The sequence below is a fragment of the Octodon degus genome, unplaced genomic scaffold (assembly GCF_000260255.1).
Source record: "Octodon degus isolate 3935 unplaced genomic scaffold, OctDeg1.0 scaffold00066, whole genome shotgun sequence".
Lineage (NCBI taxonomy): Eukaryota > Metazoa > Chordata > Mammalia > Rodentia > Octodontidae > Octodon > Octodon degus.
The window spans coordinates 12209579-12218823 of record NW_004524642.1 but is presented as its reverse complement, the minus strand read 5'-3'; the positions used below and the strand labels follow the sequence as shown (position 1 = coordinate 12218823).

Sequence of the window (9245 nt, the reverse complement as noted above, 5' to 3'; positions counted from 1 at the left end):
TTTGAATAAAAAGATAAAAAATGGACATTCATCTGTATACCCTTTTTATGTTAAGTTCGATTATTTGAATATTATAACTTGTGCTAACTCAGCAAAATATTCTAAAAGAGTCCAGTAGTCCATAATAGTATTGGGTCTTCCATTTCACTGGCAGTGTCAGAAATTGTTGACCTGAGTCCCCTATAGCTCAACATAACACCATGGTTTTACTTCTTATATTTCATTTCTGTACTTTTCTGCTGGATGGTTAAGACCAAGGTAAAGGAGGACCTATGCAACAAGAGTTGTAGTTTTTGGATCTGATAAGGTCAGTGAAATCCCCTCAGGATTTATCCTGAGATCCTGTACCTCAGATTGTAGAACCTTTGTCAGTGTCAGCCATGTGGATGAGTCGCAGCCAGTGCTCGGCCAATGTGCTCTCTATGAAAGCCTGAGAGAATGTTTTCTCTCCACGTGACTCTCCTTAGGCATACTCTACATCATTGATCACTTTCCTTTTTGGCCCCATAATCTCCTTGATCAGAAAATTTGGAACATCATTGAGATACAGGATGTTACATTACAAGTTCTCTTATGTCCTGAGTCCTTGCTGACCCTGAAAGGCTAGGGCCAAAATGTGGGCTGTCCTTGCAGCCCTTCTTTTTACTAATTTTTGATCTGAAAACTTAAGTTGTTAACCCTCCAGAAGAAAAGCTTAATGATATTATTACCCTATAACATAGGCAGTTGAACTTAACCTCACTATCTGTCTGAATATCAAACATCTTAGCCATAAAATGGAACAGGTGTTTTTGATTAAAAACTGATATCTTAAACTTTAAATCCCTACAGAATGTGAAGAAAAGAACAAAAAAAAATTAAAAAAAGAATCTACAAACTGTGGTACAGGGTTTTATGGTAAATCCTGAGGGGATTTGACTGGGCTTGTCAGATACAAAAGTTACACTTCTTGTTATATAGATCTTTTTTTATATTGGTCTTAATCATCCAACAGAAAAGTATAAAACGAGGTATTAAAATTTTAAACCATATTAATAGACTCAGCAGTAAAAGGTTCAAGTCAACAACTTCTGACATTGCCAGTCCTATGGATAACCCACTACTATTATGGACTACTGGACTATATTGGATTATTTTGCTGAATTCACACACCTATGATGAAACTATGCAAGAAAAGGGAATATAAATGAAGGGCCATTTTGTATCTGTATATACAGCATAGTTAGGATAGGTATGCAGCTACTTTCTCTTAATTCAATGAAAAGAGAGATTTGTACTAATAGTGTTTGGACAGGATATCATATCTGCATCTTTTACTATGAATCACTACTACAAAGACAACAATATGCAATGTATTAATTGTTGTAACTGTCCTACTAACCTGTTTTGAAACTGTCTCATTGTTATTTCTCAATAAAATTAATAAAAATTAAAAAAATAAAGACATGAAATCCAAATTTCAAAAAAATAATTAATATATATCATATACAGGTACAAATTATTTATGATGAGTGGGATCATTTTGTATATCTTAAATGTTCCAATAAACTTAATTGATTTTAAGGAAAGTGCTCACCTATCTTTTTTTTTTTAATTTGGATGGAATGGCTTTATTAGGAGTCTAGGCATGTCAAGAAAGCCCAGCTGATTCACAGAAAAGAGGCTAATATTGGTATAGGGCAGAAACTATCATCATAGAACATTCTCTCAAAAGTCGTGTGGAAAAAATAAACCTTCTATATGGATATCCTCACAGAAGTGCAGCTGAGTTTATCCCAGGTGAAAGCTCTGAACACCTCTGGTAAAATAATGAAATTTTCCTAAAGGGAGTGTTCTCTAGCCCTGCTGAATCTGAGCTTCATACAAGCTGTGGGCTGTGACAGAGGGAGAAGATAAGAAGGTTGTCTCATCACCTCAACAAAATTATCTTAGTGTGCAGCTGAGAGGAACCCTAAGGTTTTGGACAAAGTAGATTGCAGCAGCAGGAGAGGTAAACTGGCTGAAGAAACATAACACCAGGGCAGTGTCTGTCATAAAGTGCTGGCAGACCCAGTACTATTAGGGACTACTGGGCTATTTTGGAATATTTTGTTGAGTGCACACACCTATAATATTTAAATAATGGAACTAAAAAAGAAAAGGGGATATAGATGATTGACCATTTTGTATCTGTGTATTCAAAATGGTTAGGATAGATATATAGCTACATTCTCTTAATTCAAGGCATAGAGGTATTTGTTCTAATTGTGTTTGTAAATAGGATATCATGTCTGCATCTTGTACAACAAATAATCACTAGGAAGGTAGTATGCAATGTGTTAATTATTGGAACTGTCCTACTAATTTGATTTGAAACTGTCTCATTGCTATTTATTTCTCAATAAAATTATGGGAAAAAAAGAAAATCAGAAACCTAAAAATAAATAAAGAAATAAAGAAATAAAGTGAAAGGCTCTGTGCAGTCTGTTTTGGGTGTGTCTTTCCAGAAATACTGGCATGCTTTCCTGAGGCCCTTGGAAGACAGCTATTTAGGTTCTGTTGTGACTTCCTTCGCAGAAAATCTGCTAATGTCTATAATTAACTGAGTACAGTGGAGTAGCCACCCTGTGACACCTCCTCCTCTTAGTCTGAAGAACTACCTTTCAGGAGCAGTCACTTTTCTCAAACCAAGAGAGAAATTACCCATATGGGCTACCACCTTCATATGAGCACTAGATGGTGGTGTCTTTCTCCTGAGTCAGAGTGGTTAGATTTTGGTCCTTAGATGACATGCCTTAGACAGAAAACTGAAGCTACCTGTGCTGAGGAGCCGTTTTCTGTTCCAGGAGTAGCGGGCGCTGCCCCCTGATGGTGGGCCTAAGTGATATGATGCTATAACTCTCCCCAAGAAGAGCTCTCTACTTTCACAGGCAGGAAAGGAAGAAATGAAGTCGGTTTCAGGACAGCTCATGCCACTCAATTGTTCCATCTATTTGTGAGCTACTAAGAGTAGCATCGATTTTCTCCTCTACACATCCTTTTTCTACCTTGCTCCTGTATGCAAGTAATTGTGACAATCCTTCAGGTCTGGGAAGGCATCAGTGACAACATCATAGCACTTGAACTTAGTGGCTAAGCTAAGTTCAACTTTGCATCCACGTCTTCCTCCAGATTGACATACACTTGTAAAATCTGGATAGGAGCATAGATTCTGTGCAAAATTTCCACCAATTGATGGAAGCCAATGGGTGCTTTCTTCTCAGCGTAACCCAACCAGTTCTTTATAGTAAAGAGGGCATCAACATCATGCCAGGATCAAAGCGTGGCACAAGCAGCCAGGGCTGTCAGCAATACTGGTGTTGTGGAATCTTAAATGTTTTTTTCAGGTTGGTGGGATTGTTGACTGTCCCCTTAGACTCTGCATAGTGATAGAACTGGGAGTAAAAACGTGTTGTCACTAGTGCCATATTGAGGATGGAAGCTTTGCGGGGATGCTTTCAGAAGACCTAAGTCTGTCCTGCTGATTCTATATGTTGATCGTTAGATTCAGTAATGATCTGCATTCCCAGGAGCATGTGATGGTCTTGTATATGTGCAGAATCTTCTACAGAAAAAGGCAAACTAATGCAAGTCTTAATAAATTATTTTCTCTTCTCAGGGTCCTGAATATTTAACCGCTCTCAATAATGGGATAGCGCAAGCTCTTCTGTTCTATCCAGGAACCTGAAGATGTCTATAAGGCACTTCTGATCCTTATTTCCTTAAGGAAGTAAATAAGATGTCTGAGGGCAACTTGTTGCACCTCCAGCTCTTGGAAGTGGATCTTTCTACTCAAAATTCTCTTCGGGAAGTCCGAACTGCAGTAATGATGTTTCCATCATATATGCTTTCTACCTCTTCTAGGAGCTGTAGTTTGTCCTGCAAGGAGCAGAATCTTTCCTGTTAGCAGACCTTGCCTTTTTGAAGGCTTTGCAACATATCACTGGGGCTGCAGTCATTGCTGTAATCTCTATACTCCCCATTAGGCCTCCCCAGATATGGAGCATACCTTTTGGCAGGTGGGTCTGACAAAGCAGAAAGAGACTGGAAACTTCCAGGCCTACTCCTACCTCTAAAGAAGCTGCTCAGGGAATAGATGGGAGAAGGTCTGGTAGTTGTGCATAGGAGAAACTGTTTTGGCACTTCAGCTGTTCCCATCCTTCATGGGTTGACCCACTATGACCAGCAGTCTCTTTGATGGAGCATGAAATACTGCCCACGGCCCTCCACTCCAGCTGACTCCCTGTAGCTCATCATCCTCACCATCCTCATCCAGGAAGTCTTGGAGACTATTCACTGCCCACTTGAACCCCCTTAATGTGAGAGCTCTTCATCTTCATCATCAAAGGTAAAAGCTTTGAACTTAGAGCTGTTCCAATACTCTTCCTCATCACCCTTTGTCCAATTCATCTCTTCCACACCAAGCCCTGCCTCTGAGAATAGCAACAGCTCACCTATCTTAATGACTGCTTGTCTTACAGGTTTTAGGTTGCTTACCAAGATCACTTGGAGAGCAAAATGTGAGTCACAACCAAAATGACTGTATCATGTTAACTTAGACGCCCATAACTTATTTTTTTAATTATTGGAACATAGCCAAAACTATTTGTTTATATGTTGTCTATTACTATTTTCATGCAATGATAGTGGCACAGAATAGTGGGGAAAAGACCATATGGCCTGGAGAGTGTACAGTGTTTATTGCTGGCCCTTTACAGGCATACTTTGCCTATTTCTGGATGAGCTTTCATAATATCTAAGAGAGACTATTTCAAAAATGTACACAAGGGAATGCAACAGTAGCTTTACTGAAATAAAAGCCAAAATAGAAGCTTCTAATTGGCAGTTCTTTGTACCACTGTTTGAACAGATAAAATTAAGGCTTCCAGTGTTGAATAGGGTAATTATACTCATTATAAAGGCAAATAAATTTGCTTTCTTCATAATGAGGGAAGAGAGAATATACTTGGAATTGAATCATATAGATGAGTGGAAATTTAAACTCTTAATGGTAGGGCCAGAATAAGATCAGATCCTATAGTTATGAAGGTTTGAGTCACTTCATCAGATAACTAAAAATTAACTGAACTGCTGCATGTGAGAAGAAAATATATGAACAGAATAATGGAGGAGGTGGCATTACATGGCAATTGTAGCTATGGGTCCAGTTGTAAAGATACGTAGTGAATTTTCTACTCATATAATGGTATCATATATTTATATATGTATCTCAAATGTTTTCCCTTCAGTATATTTCTTCAGCGATTTCTTTGCTGTTAATTTTTTCCTTGCTGCTAATTTGTTCCTTGCTGTTAATTTTTAAAAAGTATGGATAAACTAATATTAAGATAAAATTTGGATGGAAAAAAGAAAAAAATGATATTATTACAAAGCCTAAGAAATGAAGCACTAAAAGATGAGACTTTGGGCTATGATTTTTGGAAAGAGAGTGTCACAAACACTATATTGTTTAAGTCTAGATGGTTTCCTTTCATTGCAAATAGTACCACATTAAAAAGATATGAACAGATCTCCCTAAATCACTTTCAACACAGTCAACTGGAAAGTCAGCATGCATTTTATTTTCATCTCTAAAGTGGTATTTATATTATATAAGAAAGAAACTTGTATTCTACTATCCTTGGAACTGCAGTTGTCTGGAACTTGCCCTATGGAGGATAAGTACGAAGTTGTGTTGAGCATCCCGCTAACGGGTGGTCTCCAGTGATCAATGTCATGGATGAAGTTTCCTCAGCACTCTCAACACCCTCAGCATGAAGCATCCCTTTATTTTGATTACAAGCCAGTATTATATTTTTTTCATCTGCTGAAACTACAACACAGGCCCAGGGAGATAGCTCAGTGGCAAAGTACCTGCCTGGCAAGTGCAAGGACCTGAGTTTAATTCCTAGTGCAAAGAAAAGAAGAGGGAGAGAAAGAAAGAAAGAAAGAAAGAAAGAAAGAAAGAAAGAAAGAAAGAAAGAAAGAAAGAAAGAAAGAAAGATGCCAGCCAACAATCTGAGTCATTGACTCAGATAAACCCAAATGGAGATTAAGCAAAACAACTATAACAAGCAAGTATCACATGAAATTCTTGATTGGGAAAGGGATAGGAGAGCAACAATGGACATTTTATGTTAACCTCTGGCGGAGTAATGGATAACAGGCAGTCTTAAGACAATTTTATGTAATTTCCTGAAGTGAGTGTGCTTTAATCTTGATTGTACTCATGAATTGTCTTTGAATTATATAATTTTTAAAAAATAACTTCATGCTAAAATTAATAGGGTGGAGTTTCTTTCAGCATGTCTGAATTCTGCAAGAAAAAAAGCAACAAAACAACAAAAATACCACCCTTGTACTTTTGCTCTATGGAACTTGTGTTATGGTTTAATAGCAAAATTACAGAGTAACATGCTTATAAAAAAATTCTGCTTATTTGTAATTATGTTAACACTATGAATAATTTCATTTTTGAAGAGAAACAATGAGAAAATATTTCACCTATGTATGTAGAAATATGTGTTACTAACCAATAGACATTTTTTCAACTGCTATTTATTATTAAAATCAACATTGTTGGTAAATAATTTTACTCACATTGAAAAGATGGTGTGGGACTAGGGAGATGGCTCAGTAGAATAAGCACTTCCCTGGGAAGCGCAAGGGTCTGAGTTCAATTCCCAATTCTGCCAAAAATAAAAGAAAAGAAAGAAAAGAAAGAAAAAAAAAAAAGAAAAGATGGCCTAAAAATTGGAGCAGAGAGATTAACAGAAATAAATAACCTAATTTCAGATTCACCCCACTGGCCCACTTCACATCAATTTTCAAAGATTCAATATATTTTATTTTATGCCAGCTTTTCTTTCAGTTAAACTCTATACTTTTTAGAGGGATAATATTTCATAAAATATTAAGAATAATCTTGTATGCACTGCTTATTTTTTACTTTCTTGACATAATGTAGAATCCCCATATTCTGTACCTACTCTGGGTTTATTACTACTTTAGTGTGCTCATAAAATACATTCATAAATTGGAAGTATGGGCACATAATATTGTGGCAGTTTTCCAAATTAATTGACTAATTAACATGTGTTATGTGAACACATATGAATGTATCTAGAAGGAATATTTTCCTTTGTGTTTATGCATGGAGTGGAAAATGATTGGGAAGAAACAATACAAATACCAATATAAATGACTAAAGTAATCATTTTAATTTTTGCTGAACTTTAAGGAAATTATTCTCTGAATGACATGAGAGTTGTCCCTATTAGCTTCACATCACTTTGCAATAAAGCAGTTTTCAATGAACTGCTGAATGAAATAACTGAATGCCTCTAGTTTCTTTTCTGCAAATATAAGCATTCTGATAAATAAATTTTCCATTTTGATTGTTAACAATACCTTTGATCATGTACATCTTATAGCTATCTTAGTCAGTCTTGTGTAGAAAACAGCAACTTACAGAGAGAACAAAGACCACAAATCTCTGATGAAAAACAAATAGTGCCTCGCCATGGCTGTGCTAAGGGAAACAGAAAAATGGAGGTTGAAATGTTTCATGATGATTCAGAAGCTGCAAGGACTTCTCAGCTTGACAATAATACCAAAATCAGGAGGTCAGATGGCGCAGTGCTGTTCTCCAATTTACCTTCCTCATCTATATCTCACATTGTGTGTCTGAAATTTTAAGAAATACAAGCAAATAAGTCACAGTTCAAAAAAAAAAAAAAAAGAAAAGAAAAAAACACTTGCAAGGAAGAGCACGAAAAACAGCATAACACATTTTTAGAGTGATACAAAAACAATCCTTTATAGTTTTTAAAAATTATATACTTACTAGACTCACTGATATTTTAATTTATCCTCTTCAGGTGAGAAAAAGAAGTAGAAGTAATTGATTCATCTTACTTTTCTTCTGTCTAACACAGATAAAGATACCTATTCGATGTCATCTCTATAAGATAGTTCACAATTGTGTTCCAGAAATTGGAGCATATGAAATTTAAAGTAGAAGAGAAATATTTACACATAATTTTATAAAGACACCTGCATTCTTGAAATAAGTGTCTTAATTTGTATGTACTATTTGACTGGGTAACTGACAAATACTTGAATTCTCAGAGCTCTTGGGGGTGGTCCATGGAGGATCACAGCACAGGGAGGTCTGGAAGGGGCTACTCTTTCTGTAAGAAGAAGGTGTCTTCTACACCAGACATGAAAGGGTGTATTTGTAATCCTAGCACTATGGGAGGCTGAGGCAGGAATATCACAGTGAAGGCCCAGTCTAAATAATTTAGCAAAACATACCATTCTTTTGTCAAAATTAAAAATAAGTTTGAATGAAAATAAATCAATTTGAAGAACACACATACACATGCGATACTGCTTTGTGCTATGTCATCTACAGGGCATCAGTGCCATGTACTCACCTGACTGCAGGGAAGAAAATGTGTTCCTACAAAAATTTATAGAGCCATTCGGGAGAGCACGTCGCCCACAGTCGAATGGACTCCAGAGGGTCTGCTCTTTTAGCAGCGCTATCCTAGGAATTCAGTTTCTGTGTGATAGTTTGCAAGGATACAAAAACTGAAAACATAGCAGATGCAGAATAAGAAAATTGAGTAAATGCCATATATTCTCTATGGTTTTCTCAAAACTGTTCATATGACATCCTTGAATCTATATAAAATTATTCTATCATTATTAATTTTGCATTGTTTTGTAAAAGTCTGTAAATTTTCCACTATGAAACTTTTTATTCCATAAAATTTTGTGATTACAATAGATTTTGAATAAATAAAAATCTTAATGAAATAACTTGGAAAAGTATGTATTTATGAAGAAGGAAAAATTGCATTTTACCAAGATGGCACTGAAGGTGAAGAAGGAAGCCCCTGCCCCTCCCAAAGTTGAAGCCAAAGCTTTGAAGGCCAAGAAGCTGTGCTGAAACACATCAACAGCCACAAAAAGAAGATAGGAACATTGCCCACCTTCTGCTGTCCCAAGACACGGCAGCTCCAGAGGCAGCCCAAATACCCTTGGAAGAGTGCCCCCAGGAGAAACAAGCTTGACCACTATGCCTTCATTAAGTTCCCCCTGACCACAGAGTCAGCCATGAAAAAGATCAAGGACAACAACACACTCATGTTCTTTGTGGTTGTCAAAGCCAATAAGCACCAAATCAAACAAGCTGTGAATAAGCCGTATGACGTCGATGT

The 9245-nt window shown here is 36.6% G+C and overlaps 1 pseudogene; it reads right to left on the bottom strand.

Moving 5' to 3' along the window:
- Positions 1–2936: 2936 nt before the first annotated feature.
- LOC101586136 lies at positions 2937–4428 on the bottom strand (annotated as a pseudogene).
- Positions 4429–9245: the final 4817 nt, after the last annotated feature.